Source organism: Lipotes vexillifer, unplaced genomic scaffold, assembly GCF_000442215.2.
Source record: "Lipotes vexillifer unplaced genomic scaffold, Lipotes_vexillifer_v1.1 scaffold497, whole genome shotgun sequence".
Lineage (NCBI taxonomy): Eukaryota > Metazoa > Chordata > Mammalia > Artiodactyla > Lipotidae > Lipotes > Lipotes vexillifer.
In genome coordinates this window covers 722775-739516 of record NW_006781538.1, presented here as the reverse complement: position 1 = coordinate 739516, position 16742 = coordinate 722775, and positions in this window count along the sequence as shown.

The window sequence follows — 16742 nt, the reverse complement described above, 5'->3', positions numbered from 1 at the left end:
GATGCTGATGCTTTCCGCACTAATTTTACCTCAAGTGTTAGGGAAAGAGCAGGAAATGTATGCTCAAATATGCAGCGCCTTTTAAAAAATTGATTTTCAATAGGCCAAGTTTTAAAAACAAGTATTAGTAACTTCTTTTCAAGACACCACTCAGATAAAATATACTGATTTTAAACAGTAGGTAGAAGAATGGATTTTCTCTGAGAAAATAGATTTGTGACTGAAAACACTTCCTTGAGAAAAAACATTTCTTCTCCACTAAGGCACTATCCTTTACTAACTTAGAGTAACTAACAAGATATAGGCAATCTAAATAAACAACTATAGCACTGCATGATTCATTCATTAATTTTAAATCACTGTCTTTCAATTTCATTTTAACAGCACTGCCATCACTTCTTCCCCAAATTAAACTAAAGAGAGAACTCACCAAAAAAAGACAGATAATGCTATTATTTTATAGTACATATATTTGTAAAAGCATAAACTCACTAATCTAAAGTTAATGAGTTACAAAAATAAAGCCACTTTCACGATATCAACAATTGGAAAGTAGGGATGCAGACAGAAGTTTAGTCATATAACAGCCTTTGATTTGATCTATTTCAACATTTTATTCCACTCAAGTTAAAGAATGTTTGATCAAAAAAGTCTATGATTTGGACATATTTTAACAAAGGCATCTATTTATCTTTCACCTAGTCAGGTGGTTTTCCTCTGGAAGCCATCTACCCAAATTTCAGTTCATCCATTTGGGGATATTCATGACTCCACCCAGGCAAGTGACTCAGGTCTGGCCAATCAGACCTTATTTTTCGGGTTAATAGTAACTGCTTCAAAACAGAGTATCTGACACAGCTAAGATCCATGAAAGGGTCTAACCCTGAAATTTTTCCGCAATTATTGAAAGAGTCACTGGATTTTAACCTGGATCCATTTGGCCTGGAGCTATTTGCAGCCATCTCACATTAAATAGAGCCTGAGAATGATTCCATCAAAATAGAATATAGCTCCACAAAAGAAAGTGAAAATAAATTCTGATGCATTCATTTATTTACTAATTTGTTAATTCAACAAATATTTATTGTACACTTACTATGGACCAGAATAGTTACAGATAAGGTAGCAAATAAAATAACAAATGCTCTTGCCCTCATGATGCTTACTTTGTAGTGGGGATAAAAGCACAGTCGTCCCTTGAACAACACAGGGGATAGGAGTGCCCACCCTCCACACAGCTGAAAATTTGCATACAAGTTTACATTTGGCCCTCCATATCCACAGTACCACATCCAGACATTCAACCAACCTCAAATCGTGTAGTAGTGTAGTATGTATTTAGTGAAAAAAATTCACACATAAGTACACATGCATGGTTCAAACCCGTGCTGTTCAAGGGTCAACTGTAGTTTTAAAATATAATGTAAAATAATTTCAGTGTGATATGGGGCCTTGTAATGAAAAATTGTGCTAAGAATGAATGATAAAGTGGGTATGCTATCTGTCTAAGCACGGGCTGGCAAATTACATGTCATAGGTCAAATCTGGTTTTCGTATTTTTAAAAGACTGTTAGAGAAAGAATATGCAACAGAAATAAGAATTTACAGGGCTATAAAAGCCAACAATATTTACTATCTGGCCCTTTATAGAAAAAGTTGCTAGTCTACCAAGGTGGTTACCAAGAATTCCTCCTGTCCCTCTACAAGCATGCCATCAATCCTTTTAAAAAAAAAAAAAGAATCTATTTTCCCACCCTTTGTATCTTGGCTGTGCTTGTAAACACTGTTGGTGAATAAAGTGCTGTAGAAGCAGTATTCTGAGACTTCCAAGCCTACTTCTTAAGAGGCCTTGTAGCTTTTGCTTTCACTTTTCCTAGACGCCATATAAAGAAGTCTAGGCTCACCTACCAGAGAGAGAGGCCAAAGAAAGAGAGAGGCTATAGAGGATGAGAAACCTCATGGATAGAAAAGCCACATGCTGGAGAGCTGAAGCATCCTGGGCAATACTAAGGCTCTCTTCACATTTGTGGAGCTGTATCTGGTCCTCCAACTGCAGTCAAGGCACTCCAGCCAACAGCTACCATGTGGAACAGAGATAAATCATCTCTGTTAAACCTCCTGGAATTCCTGACTCAGAATTGTGGACAATAAAGTGATTGTTTTAAGCCATTAACTTCAGGGGTGCTTTGTTTTACAGTAACAGATAAGTGAAAATGAAATTGGTAGTACCAGAATCAGGGTGCTGCTTTGACAAAACCCTAAAACACATTCACAGGCCTTTGGAACTGGGTGACAGGCAGAGGCTTGAAGGGAAGTGAGGAACCAACAATGGAGGTCTGAAGAGCAATGGGGAAAAAAATGCTATTAAAGACTAGAGAAAGAATGGCCTGTGTTACATAGAGGTGGAACATTTGGAAACACTTGTGAATCTAGCTAAGATTTTTAGACAGAAGTCTGAAAGTGCCAATTATTTCCTTGTAACTGTATATCATAAAGTATAAGAGAAAGAGAGAAACTAAAGAAATGTTCCATTTACAAGCAGAATTTAGAGAAAATCTAAGGACCCAGGATAGTATTCCAGTTTAAAAAATGTTCTCAAAGTGAGAAACAGTCCCCAAGTAAATTGATGTCTATTATACCCTTTGGCAAAGTAAGATTCTTAAGATACTGTCCCAAATCAACCTGATATGCCCTAAGTAGAACACCACCAACAAAAAAGTTATCAATGTGACTCAAAGACATGGACTGAACTTTGATAAGATATGTGAGAAGTCCACAATATTTTAAAGCACTACATTGATAGAAGCACATTGGATTAAAGAGGATTGAGAGAGGAAAAAAATGAAGAGAGGCCTCAGGGCCCCCAACTTTGTATAGGCAGAAAGTAGAGGGAGGCAGGAGCTAAACTGCCAACATAGGGATTCTCAGTACACATAGCCATTAGTTGAGGAAAACAATGCACTTGAGAAGCACCATTGGGGAGCGGAAGAACCAGGCCCCAATAAAGAACCATTCTTGGGACTTCCCTGGTGGCGCAGTGGTTAAGAATCCTCCTGCCGATGCAGGGGACACGGGTTCGAGGCCTGGTCTAGGAAGACCCCGCCTGCCACGGAGCAACTAAGCCCGTGCGCCACAACTACTGAAGCCTGCGCGCCTAGAGCCTGTGCTCCGCAACAAGAGAAGCCACCGCAATGAGAAGCCCATGCACCACAACGAAGAGTAGCCCCAGCTCACAACTAGAGAAAGCCCACAGGCAGCAATGAAGACCCAACACAGCCATAAATAAATACATATATACATACATACATAAATAGAACCATTCTTTTGAATTGGAAAACAGGTGCCATGTGCCTAGATGTAGTTTATAATTGCTATGGACCAGCTCCTGTCTTCCATTGTTAAATGGATTGTCTATTGCAGTTAGCCTGCCCTGTCACCCTGTTGGTGAGTAGAGAGGAAAACTTGATTTTCAGTTCACAAATCTCTTGATCAAGAAGAACTATCTTCAAGGACTTATCCTCTCCAGAACAGGCATAGATTGCCAGACACCTAATCTGGGGCCTGATGCTATATCTGAATACAATTTGGGGGTTTGAGAGAGTGAGTATATTTTTCATGTGGAACAAGTGAGAAAGGGTGTAGCCAGAAGGTGGACTGTGGTAGATTATCTGCAAAAATGGTCTCCAACAATTATCCAATCGCTGTATGGCACATGACACAACTCCCATCAAGTAGGGAGTACATTCCCCACCACTTGAATCTATGGTGGTCTTATGACTTGTTTTGACCAATAGAATGAGGTGAAAATGACATTCAGGGTCTCCAAAATACAGGCCTGTAAAAGCCTGATAGCTTTGGCTTTCACTCTTGGAAGACAGCTACTATATACTAGCAAAGTCCTGACCATCCTACTGGAGAGAGATGCCACAGAGAACAAGAAGGTCTAAAAGATGTGCGATCAATTGAGGAGAGAAGCTGGGTAGAAGAGAACCAAGGTGCCCCATCTGAAAGCCAGCATCAAAACCCAGAGAAGTTAGTGAACTTGGTTCTCCAGCCCCCATTGGTCCACCCAGCCAACACCACATAGAGCAGAGACAAACCACATACCAAGTCTTGCTTGATTCTGAAACAGAATCATGAGCAATAAATGGTTATTTTAAGCCACTAAACCTTATGATGACTTGTTACGAAGCAATACAGAAAAGACACATAGTCTATCTTAGAGTAGCCACAGAAGCTGTCTGAAGAGATGGCCCCTGAACTCTGACCAAAATGATATGCATGCGAAAACCATGATTGAACGCTGCAGGCAAACAGACATACTATAAAGCTTTATTGACTTAATCTATTGTAGAAAACACAAGTTATCTGAAGCTGGAGTGGTGTGGATAAGATGAGGAGTAGAAAGAGATGGGGTAAGTTAATAGGAAGAAACTGAAAGAAATCAGATATTGTAAGACCTTTCAGTCCAATGAAAGGAATCTGAATTTTATTCTAAGCCTGTGTTAGAGTTCCTGAATCAAGCATGCTACTCTAGAACTTTTAAGTTTTATGAGCCAACAAATGATTTTCCTCTCCGTTCTAAACTTGTTGTATTTGCATGTGAAAGGGCCCTAACTAAACAATCTGATTCACTGAGAAGATTGAGTTGAAAAGTAACAGCATTTGAACACCTTACACTGAAACCTTAGGATAGAATTCCATTAACTATAAAAGGTAAGATAAACTTTATCTAGATATTGAAGTTCTACACAAAAATGGGATTCCCATGAAAGGAAGAACATACTAGTGATCTCCAGTGTGTTCAGATTTGGCAGATTACATATGTAGGTACTTTCCGGGTTTATGTTAATTAGTTTTACGATATACTTGTATTAGTTTCCTGTGGCTACCATAACAAATGACCACAATAGAAATAATAAAAATATTGGGTTGGTCAAAGAATTCATTCAGGTTTTTCCATAATATCTTAATATCATAATATCTTATGGAAAAACTCAAATGAACTCTTTGGCCAACCCAATAAATTCTCTTACAGTTCTGGTGGCCAGAAGTCCAAAATCAAGGTATTAGCAGCGCAGTGCTCTCTCCAACATTTCTAGGGGAGAATCCTTCCTTGCCTCTTCCACCTTCTGGTGGCTCTAGGTGCTCCTTGTGGCTGCATTACTCTAATCTTGACCTCCACTGTCAAATGGTCTTCCACCGTTCTCTGTCCCATATGAAGATACTTGTCAATGGATTTAAGATTCAACCAGTTAATCAAGGATGATCTCATCTCGAAATCCTCAACTTAATTACATCTACAAAGATCTTTTCTCCAAATAAGATCACATTTATAGGTATCAGGGGCTGAAACTTGGACTTTTTGGGGGACAGACACCATTCAACCCACTAAGATACATTTTTAAGTCAAAGGTCAAAAGCAAAACAAAACATCGTGGAATGCCTGAAGCACCATTACAAGGAACCAAGGTTGAAAATTATGGCTTTAATTTCAAAGGCATATGTTACTTCATTTTTTTTACTTTTATAATTTCACAGGATGATGAAGAACTGAGGTTAAGAGGGACCAATAAATGGGAGAAACCAGCTTATACTTTATGTATTGCACCCAGCCAACTGAAACATTTGAAGCTGTTGAAAAAATCATTTTGAGAATCCCAATACTTCAGATGCCAACCTCCATCTCCATTCCTAAGAAATTTTATGTTCATCTTGCTTTCACTGGAACCATCCTTACTCCATTTACAATGTGAATTACAATTTATACTGCTGCCCTACACGCCTGAAGGTGACTCAGTAGAGAAAAGAAAAGGGAATCACTGTAATATAGACAAGCGTGGTGATATATGTCAAACAAAAACAACATTCAGTGAATGTTTACTGACTTTTTTTATAATGCATCCACCTGAACAGCTAAATCAAAAACAATTGTAGTGAAACAGAAGTCAAAAATAACACTAAAAGCAGTATTATATAATTATGCCAATTTAAAACTGTAAGAGCAATTTTCATTTCTGCCTACAAATGCAATAATGGATACATGCTCTTAACATAAGAAATGTTCATATCCTTTATGTTCGCACATTTCTAATGCTCATGTCTAAGAATATTGTTGGCCAGAATGATTTCTGTTCTAAATGACAGACAGTGCAACTCAAACTGGATTTAGAAAAAAAAGTGGAAACAAAAACAAAGAACTTAGTAAATAACTTAATGAAACAGTCCAGACTTAGTAACTCACTTAATGAATCCAAAGCCTCAATTATTGGTGGAGCCAGGTGCCTAAATAAGTCTCGCTCCATATCGTATATCTACTTTCTTTTATATTTTATTTAATTAATTTATTTTATTTTGGCTGGGTTGGGTCTTTGTTGCTGCACGCAGGCTTTCTCTAGTTGCGGCGAGCTGGGGCTACTCTTTGTTGCAGTTCGCAGGGCTTCTCATTGTGCTGGCTTCTCTTGTTGCAGAGCACGGGCTCCAGGCATATGAGCTCTGGAGCGCAGGCTCAGTAGTTGTGGCGCACGGGCTTAGTTGCTCCATGGCATGTGGGATCTTCCCGGACCAGGGCGGGAACCCGTGTCCCCTGCATTGGCAGGCGGATTCTTAACCACTGCGCCACCAGGGAAATCCCATTCAAGTGTTTTTAGAAATCCCTTAACCTGCAGTGAAGTAGTACTTTACAATCCTGATGCTGATGACTAATGAATTTATTTTTCTGTGGCTTAAGCCAGTGATTGCCTAGACCAGGAGCATTAACATCATCTGGGAAATTGTTAGAAAAGTAAATTCTTGGGCCCCACCCCAGACCTCTGGAATCAGAAATTCGGGTGGAGCTAAAGTTTCTGGCTTAGGTATCCTGTGCTATGGTAATATGAGAGTCTCAGCAACTCATCACCAGTGTTTTTTCTTTCGAGAGATTCAGCATAAAAGAAATGGAGAAAAGATGACCAGAAACATGTTGTCATCCACATAGGAATAACATAATAATTTGCCTCCTGTCTTGAATGCTGTGAATATTGTCATTGGAGTAGGCATAGTGGGTTCATCTAAGAGAAAATGTATCTACTATAAATGTATCTACTATTCATTAACTTTGAATGACAAGATCTAAGAAAGTTTTAACTTTTATCAAAAGCATTGTAACTTACAAATTTTTTTCCAGTGAGACTTTTGGGGTTCAAATTAGCTTAGGGCACAAGAGAAGATAAATTGGTGTTTTAAAAATATGCTCGGTGAAGTGTGCTTTTAGACAGCGATAAGGTGTGATACCATCAGCATGCAGTGAACAAACCCAGATAAATGATTTACCATTTCCAAAAAGGTGAGGGTAGAGGGAATACCAGCTTGTGGGAGACTGACCTTGAATTCTATCTCTTATTTTCAGAGGGATTTCTGTTTTCCATTCCATTTGACAGCTGTGAGTTGCACCTCAGTGAACTCTTTTAAAAGAATATCAATAAAGATGCTTTGCTTTGCTTTGCATTTGTAATTGTATAGAAGCTACTCTTCTGTAATCTCTCACCTTCCAAATCTTCTAACTATGCTTGGCATTGGCAACAAAGCTAAGGCAGCTGATATAAATCAAAGAAGCAATTAAACGGAAAAGTTTCTTTTCCCTCTCATTCTTACTGGATAAGATATTTTAGACATAGTGAAAATAATCTCTTGGGTGCTGGTTTAAAGTAAGATATTTCCTGGAAATTCTATGCTCCAAATCCTTAACTAATACTCAGAAACTCAGAGACACGAGGAATTTTTTGAAAGCATAGTAAGAATAAAATTATGGTCTTTCTTTTCTCTTCTGGAAATAGAGGGATAGATGGTAAATTACCACATACATACATAAAATACACCTTAAAATCTAAAGATATACAATATTTAATATGCTAGTTTATTGCACTGTTTGTGGTATACCAGTAAGAGTAATTGTACAGTTATCCACACAAAATAATACACATGCAGTTATATTTTTTCCACCTAATTTTAGGTTCATGAAAAAATCTCTCCAAAGTTTTTAGATTGAGTCTTCACTCTTAAAGAAACCTTTGAAGTTGGAATGATTACCCATTTATGGATGATCACAGTCAGGCTCAGAGAAGTTTAGCAAATTGACCGGAGTCTACAGTCTGCAATTGGTGGGTGTTAAGACTCATATTCAGGTCTACTTAACTCCAAATGGCACACTCTTCTCACTTTACTAAAACGTACTGGGATTCTGGTTTCTGGGAGAAGACTTCTCTGAAGAGCTAACGCTACCTTTCTCCTTCTCCTTTTTCCTGTTTGGTCAACCTACTGTCTCATCAGTGAGACTTACCCACAAAATCATTCTGAGATCTTAGTGGAGATTACAGTGTATCATGACGTCAAACTTTACCACATTTGGAAATTGCACCAGACACGTATTAGGAGCCCAGTAAATATTTGTAAGATGCGCATAGTTCATTGATTTACAGAGGATGCAGTGTGATTTTTTCCTTTTTTTTCAATGGGATAGGAAGAAACAGAAACAATACTTGACATCTCAGCATATCTCCGTCTTTTCCTCCTATGGCCCTGGGGCCTGAGAGCTAAAGTACTTTTACTGAGCTCCGAATATTTTGTTAATTCAAAACTACACTCCTGGATTCAGCCTGCCAGCCTTTCAGTATTGTGGAAACTGAGTGTTGAATATTTATTTAACATTAATGACCCCTGCTCAGGGCTTTCTTTTTCAGATGTGGTTTCTATTAATAAAAGTGCAAATGAAATCATAGCAATTCAACATTTATGAATTATCATTAACTATTGTAGCACCAAGTGTGTACCCTAGGGGGAAATTGAAGACAAGTGTGTATGTGTTTTTAAAAACAACAGTACCAGTAAATCACAAATCATATTTACATGGAGTCATTACATGGAGTTGGGGGGCATTTTCATGAAACCAGTGCCTTTATTTTCCCTTTGCGGTTCCTGTTATTTATTTTTCACCTGTAGTTATAATCTTCAGTTCATGGTATCAAAATCTCCTCCAAAGTAACTTAATTATGATATCATGAGTAGAACATTTTTATTAGAGGTGGGAAATTATAATCCAAAATTAATGAAGTACTGAATAAATACCAAAATTCTGATACTATAATCATGTAAATATAATCTGGAGAAAAAGAGAAAAAATTTAAATTATCACAGAGTAGTAAAATTTAATTTTGAGTTGTTCGTCCAGGACCTGCTGATGTGAATAACCACAAATTAGCTCTAGTTTTCCAGGGTAGACAACATATGTTGATTTGGCCACCCAGTATCTATTCATCTGCCTTTCACTAACTGAATCCCGATTCTCCTTCGAGCTACCCACCATCCCCAGCTCTTTCCAAGTTTCCAGAATAGTTGACATCATTCCCTGTTTGTGAGTGGATTATGTAGCCTAGGCCATAGCTAACCAGCATCTTGCATTTCTTTTGGGCAACAGTGATTGGATCAGATGTGTGCCCACAGCCTATTTAGAACTATTCAGAACTAATGAAGCCCTTCTGGAAATCCTGGAAGAGGGTTTCTCATTCTTTCCCCCTGGACATGTAGTTGAGAAGAGAAAATCTAGATTTGAGCTGTTTATCATAGAAACATAAAAGAAGAGCTGTGTAAGAAGAAAGCTAGTGCACAGAAGAGAGCTGGGCTGGGTCAGAAGAGTGTCCTTGTAACATCAAGCTGTTTCTGAAGTGAGCTCTACTCCTGTGAGCTTTCCATTCACAAAAGCCAATAAATTCCCTTTTGGCACAAGATCATTTGAATTGGGCTTTCTGTCATCTACAGCTGAGATCAAATACATTCTGCTAACATGAAGAGGGCATATAAGAGGATGACAATTCTTATAGTTCCTCACTGTACGTAAGAGACTAGATTCTCATCAGGGATTGGTACCAACTTTCCAGCATGCCAGCAAATCCTGGACCTGCATCACTGCAGACATTATGGTGGAAGAAATGAGAAATTTCTCTTGTGTGCAAAGGCCTATAAGGCATATCTGCTATAAAGGAAGTAGCAGGCCACAAACTGCCTCAGGATATATATTAGAAATGAGGAAATGGTAAACTAGAGAAAAGAGTGAGGACTTGCAGTTTCCAATCCAGCACAGAAGGAGCTTTGAAGTCGCTACTCTGCCCTAACAAGTAAAAAGCTGAACAAACTAAAAAATCAACAACTCCTTTTAGATTCTTCAGAGAAGTGAGGTCACTCGACAAACTGCTGCCCCCCAACTTGAAGAGACAGACAAAGAATCTCAATTTACTGGAGAGAAACCCAGAGCAGAAATTACAGGAACCAGTGGTGGGGTTAGAACATCTGATTGATGAATTGCTAGAAGCTCAGTGTGAGAGTCAAAAACTTGGGGCATGGGGTGGACTGGAGTGGCAATCATGAGGGGTATGTGAGTTTTACCCCCAGAAGCTGGACCAGGTTTTCTCAGTGAGTATTGGAGAAAAAACCTTTCATAGGGACTGCCCTGGTGGTCCAGTGGTTAAGACTTTGTGCTCCCAATGCAGGGGGTCCTGGTTCTATCCCTGGGCAGGGAACTAGATCCCACATGCATGCCGCAACTAAGAGCCCGCATGCCCCAACTAAGACCTGGTGCAGCCAAATAAATAAATAAATATTTTAAAATAAGCCTTTTATGCGTCCAGTAGAAGAGGGGAAAAGTAGTGATTTTGAAATACACCAGAGCATTCTGTTCTTCTGTTAACAAGACCTACCTTCAAAAGAAACTGTTTTACCAGAGCCTAAACTACTGGGTTTTCTTCAGAGCCTAACCAACCTAGGGAAAGGGAAATACTCAACTCTAGCCTAGCTGTCCTGTCCACCTAAGGAGAGGGAAAAAACTGAGAAGCATTTGAGAAGTTCAGAGTACAGAGGCACAGGCTAAATAAAAGACTGACACCTAATTATAGGAATATAGAAGGCTTCTCCTCCTCCTTCATGCCTTACCATAACCTTACTAAAGGCCTATTTACTGCAGTTACATGGATATCAAGAAAAAAATTACAAGATATACTAAAAGGCAAAAGCAAGCGTGCACATGCATGCACACACACACCAGTTTACAAAGACAGAGCCAGCATCAGAACCAGACTCAGATGTGACAGGGATGTTGGAGTTATCGGACTGGGAATTTAAAACAGCTACAATTAATATGCCAAAGGCTCTAATGGACAAAGTAGACACCACACAAGAACAGATGGACAATGTAAGCAGAGAGACGGAAATTCTAAGAAAGGCATTAAAAAGAAATGCCAGAGATCAAAAAGACTGTAACAGAAATGAAGAATGCCTTTTATGAGTCATTAGTAGGCTAGACATGACTGAGGAAAGAATCTCTAAGCTTGAGGGTATAACAATAGAAATTTCCAAAACTGAAAGCAAATAGAGAAAAAGGACTGACAAAAAGAACAGAGTATCTAAGAATTGTGACAACTACAGAAGGCATAGCATACATGTTATTGGAATACCAGAAGGAGAAGAGAGAAAGGAACAGAAGAAATCTCTGAAGCAATAATTTGAGAATTTCCCCCAAGTTAATGTAAAATACCCAACCACATATCCAGGAAACTTAGAGACACCAGCAGGACAAGTGTCAAAACCTATACCTAGGCATATTATATTCAAACTGCAGAAAATCAAAGATAAAGAAAAAACGTCTTGAAAGAAGCCAGAGGTAAAAAAAACGCCTTACCTATACAGAAGCAAACATAAGAATTATATCCAACTTTTCCTCAGAAACTATGCAAGCAAGAAGAGAATGGTATGAAATATTTAAAGCGTTGAGATAAAAAACCCATGAATCTAGAATTCTGTGTCCTGCACAATTATCCTTTAAAAGTGCAAGTGAAATAAAGACTCTAAGACACACTAAAGTGGAGGGAGTTTGTTGTCAGTAGACTTGCCTTGCAAGCAAGGTTAAAAGAAGTTCCATAGAGAGAAGGGAAATAATATAGGTCAGAAACTCAGATTTACATAAAGAAAGGAAGAGTATCAGAGAAAGAATGAATGGAGGTAAAATAAAATTTTTATTTTTCTTCTTTTTAGTTGACCTACCAGATAATTTGTCCAAAATAATAATAGCAGTGTATTTGATTATGTACTTATGTGTGCTTATGTATAAGTAAAATGAATGACAGCAATGATACAAGAGATGATGGGAGGGAGGAATTAGGATCATTTGTTGTTATAAAGTAGTGGCACTAACCTGTGAAGAGGTATAGTGCTATTTGAAAGTGGACTTGGATTAGTTGTAAATGTATACTGCAAACTCCACAGCAACCACTAAAAATAAAAATAAAGAAGTATAACTGATATGCTAAAAAGGAGAGAAAATGGAATCATATATAATGCTAAATTAATACCACAAAAGGCAGAAAGAGAGTGGAAGACAAAAATAGTTTCAAAGAACTAGGACAATGAATAGAAAATAGTAACCACTGTGATATCTATTAATTAAACTGTATCATGAATCACTTTGAACGTCAGTAGTCTAAATGCATGAATTAAAAGACAGAGATTGTCAGAGTGGATTAAAAAATAAGACCCAAATCTATGTTTTATACAAGAAACCCACTTTATAAAGCCATATATCTATTAAAAGCAAATGGATGGAGAAAGATATACCATGCTAACTCTAATTAAAAGAAAGAGGGACTAGCTGTATTAATTTTAGACAGAGCAGACTTCAGAGCAAGGAAAGTTGTCAGGGGTAAAGAGAGGCATTACATAATGATAAAGGGGTTAATTTTCCACGAAGACATAACAATTCTTAATGTTCGTGCACCTAACAGTAGAGTGTCAAAATAAGTGAGGCCAAAACTGATAGAAGTGCAAGGAGAAATAGATGAAACTGCTATTATAGTTGGAGACTTTAACATCCCTCTATCAGAAATGGACAGATCCAGCAGGCAGAAAATCAGTAACGACATAGTTGAACTCAAGAGCACCATCAATCAACTGGATATAATCGACATCTATCGACCACTTTATCCAACAGCAGCAGAATACACATTCTTCTCAAGCTCATATGGTTCATTCACCAAGAAAGACCACGTTCTGGGCCATGAAACACACTTTAAAAAATTTAAAAGAGTAGAAAATATATGTCTCCTCTCAGACCACAATGGAATTAAAGTAGAAATCAATAATAGAAAGAGTTGGAGAATCCCCAAATACTTGGAGATTAAAAAACAAACAAACAAACAAAACTTCTAAATAACATGTGGGTCAAAGAAGAAATCTCAAGCAAAAATAAAAAAAAATATTTTGAACAAAATGAAAATACAGCTTATCAAAATTTGTGGAATGCAGTGAAAGCAGTGCTTGGGAGGAAATTCAGAGCTGTGTGTGTGTGTGTGTGTGTGTGTGTGTGTGTGTGTGTGTGTGTACATGTATACATATATATGTGTATATATATATATTATAATATATATATGAAGAATGATTGAAAATCAGTAATCTAAGCTTCCACATTTGGAAACTAGAAAAAGAAGAGCAAATTAAATCCAAAGAAAGTAAAAGAAAAGAAATAATAAAAATTAGATCAGTAATCAATGAAACTTAAAGCAGGAAGTCATTAAGAAAATTTAAAAAAAAATCAAAAGCTGCTTCTTTGAAAAGATCAGTAAAATTTATAAGCCTCTGGCCAGGCTAATTAAGGAAAAAAAGAGATGGCACAGATTACTAATAGAAATAAAAGAGGGGACTTTATATAGATGTCATGATTGTTGAAAGGACAGTAAAGGAATACAGTGACCAACTTTGTGCCCACAGAGTTGATAACCTTGATGAAATGGACCAATTTCCTGAAAGATGCAATCTGCCCAACTCACACAAGAAGAAATAGACAATGTGAATAGTCATATATATATATATATATAGTAAAGGAATTGAAGCAGTATTGAATAACCTTCCAAAGTAGAAAGCACTAGGCCCAGATTCATTCACCATTTTACCAACATTTAATGCAGAAATTGTACCAGTTCTCTACACTCTCTTACAGAAGATAGAAGCAGAGAACATGCTTCCTATTTTTTCAATGAGGCCAGCATTACCCTAGTATCAAAACCAGATAAAGACATAAGAAGAAGAAGGAAACAACATACCAACATCTCTCATGAGCACAGGTGCAAGAATTCTCAACAAAACATTAGCAAATTCAACAATGTATAAAAAATTCAACAATGCATAAAAATCATTATACATCATGACCAAGCAGGATTTATCCCAGGTCCATGAGACTGGTTCAACATTTGAAAGTAAATTATTGTAATCCGTCTCCCATCAACATGCTGAAGAGGAAAGAAACCACATGATCATATGAATAACTGTAGAAAAAGCATCTGACAAAATCCAACATCCATTCATGATAAAAACTCTCCGTAAACTAGGAATAGAGGGTGACTTCCTCAGTCTGATGAAGAACATCTGTAAAAACCTACAGCTAACATAGTATTTAATGGTGAGAAATTAGATGCTTTCCCTCTAATATCAGGAAGAAGGCAAGGATGTTTCCTCTCATCATGTCTTTTCAATACCCTACTGAAAGTCCTAGCTAGTGCAATAACACAAGAAAAAGAAATAAAAGGAATACAGTTTGGGAAGAAAGATAAAAGAATATTAGTTAGATAATATCTAAATGTAATTTATGATTCTGATTAGGTCCTTGATTTTAAACAAAAGCTATAAAGGACATTGGGGGTCAATTGGAAAAATTTGAATATGGACTGTTTATTAATATCAATATTAAATTTCTGTTTATGATTATGGTATTATGATTATGTAAGAGAGGTAAAGTATCTTAATATCTATAAATGACTTTCAAAGTTTCAAGAAAATAATTTGTATGCTGAATGATATATAAACATGAATTTAGTCTTCCAGTATGGGGAATATTAGCAAAAATGATAATATCCAAATATGATAAGACCATGTGAAGGCAAATTCATATACTACTCACTGAAACAGAAATTTATACTACTTTCCTGGGAGGCAATTTTGTACGTTTATTTTTAAGTTTCAAAATATATGTGTATACTCTGATATAGCAGTACCACTTCTAAAATTTATTCTATTAATGTAATCAGAAAATAATGCATACACATCCATAAGGAAATTCCTTAAAGAAATATTTATAATGAAAGTAAAAGGGAACAACCTAAATTTCCACCAATGATGGGTTGACCTTACTGAAGTCTCCAAAGCTGGGCACATGTATTAGCTGTGCCCAATCAGTGCATCGTATCTTTCCACCTGCAGTGATTGATTCAGGGTTTGGCACATGATCCTACCAAAATAAACCTGCGACTTTTGCTGGAGTGTTGGAGAGAAAAATATTTACTCTTCTCCTAGGTTTGAATCTGTAAGAATGTGACCCAAGACTTTTAGAAATACATCACAGAGAGAGCCATTTTTGAGAATGAAGTCATTACACAGGAAAGTAGATTTAGGACTTCCCTGGTGGCGCAGTTGTTAAGAATCCGCCTGCCAATGCAGGGGACACGGGTTCCTGCCCTGGTCCGGGAAGATCCCACATGCCATGGAGCAACTAAGCCCGTGTGCCACAACTACTGAGCCTGCGCTCCAGAGCTCATATGCCTGGAGCCCGTGCTGTGCAACAAGAGAAGCCAGCACAATGAGAAGCCCTGCGAACTGCAACAAAGAGTAGCCCCAGCTCGCTGCAACTAGAGAAAGCCTGCGCGCAGCAAAGAAGACCCAATGCAGCCAAAAGTTTAAAAAATAAAAATACTTGAACTATAAAAATGCTCAATAAAGCAGAGCAAAACCCATATAATATCTATGACAAAATCAGGTCAGCGGACATGATATTTTAAGACTATTAAAATACAAATTCAAGATTCTATTTTCTGCCAACAGGTACTTTAAGATACAAACTATGTTCAATTATGGAAAAATAAATTATGTTTCCCTGCACACCTAAGTTTTGTGGCCTAAGACACTGTTAAAAGGTAAACTGAGGCACAGTAACATTTTTCAAGAGCTTATTTGAGCACACATGGATTCAAATTGGGCCGCACCAAACCACAGGTGGTTAAGAGCATTCTACTGACAGGAGACAGGGAGGAGTTTGCTTTTTGTTTTTGTTTTTTTTGATCATAAAATGTGGAAGCAAAGCAAGGAAATTATTTGATTGGCTATAGCTTAAACAGTTCCCTTATTTGGGAAAGCCCATTTGGATATCTGTGATTGGTTGTTCTTAAGTTTCATTTTGTCAGATTTGAATGTATTGACTCTGGCTTAGGTTTTGGTTTGCTTATGTAGGTAACTAAGTCATTATAGTCACCCCAGTCAAGTGGTCTACACTTTTAATTAGTTTAAAAACCTTATAACTGTTTTATTCATTTTTAGGGTGCAAGAATTTACTGGGGCTTTCCTACTAATGGCTAAGGTGGTATTTTTTTATCTCTGTGCCAAATTTAAGTAGTGTGTAAATTTTATATTTGCTTTGTCAAATCTTGATATATAAATTTTATATTTTCTATAACTTGATTATTCATATTGTTAGACATCTATGTGTGTTCTTGTGACAGTAGAGACAGGAGTACATTTTTCTCCAAAGAATAGATAAGAGACAAAATGTTTTTATCTTTTGGTCCTGACTTGAAATTAGAACAATAAAAACAACAACAACAACAAGAAAACAGCTCATGTCTCTGGAACACAGAAGGGCTCTATATCATTATTATTATGCATGAGCCAGGGGTAGGGAA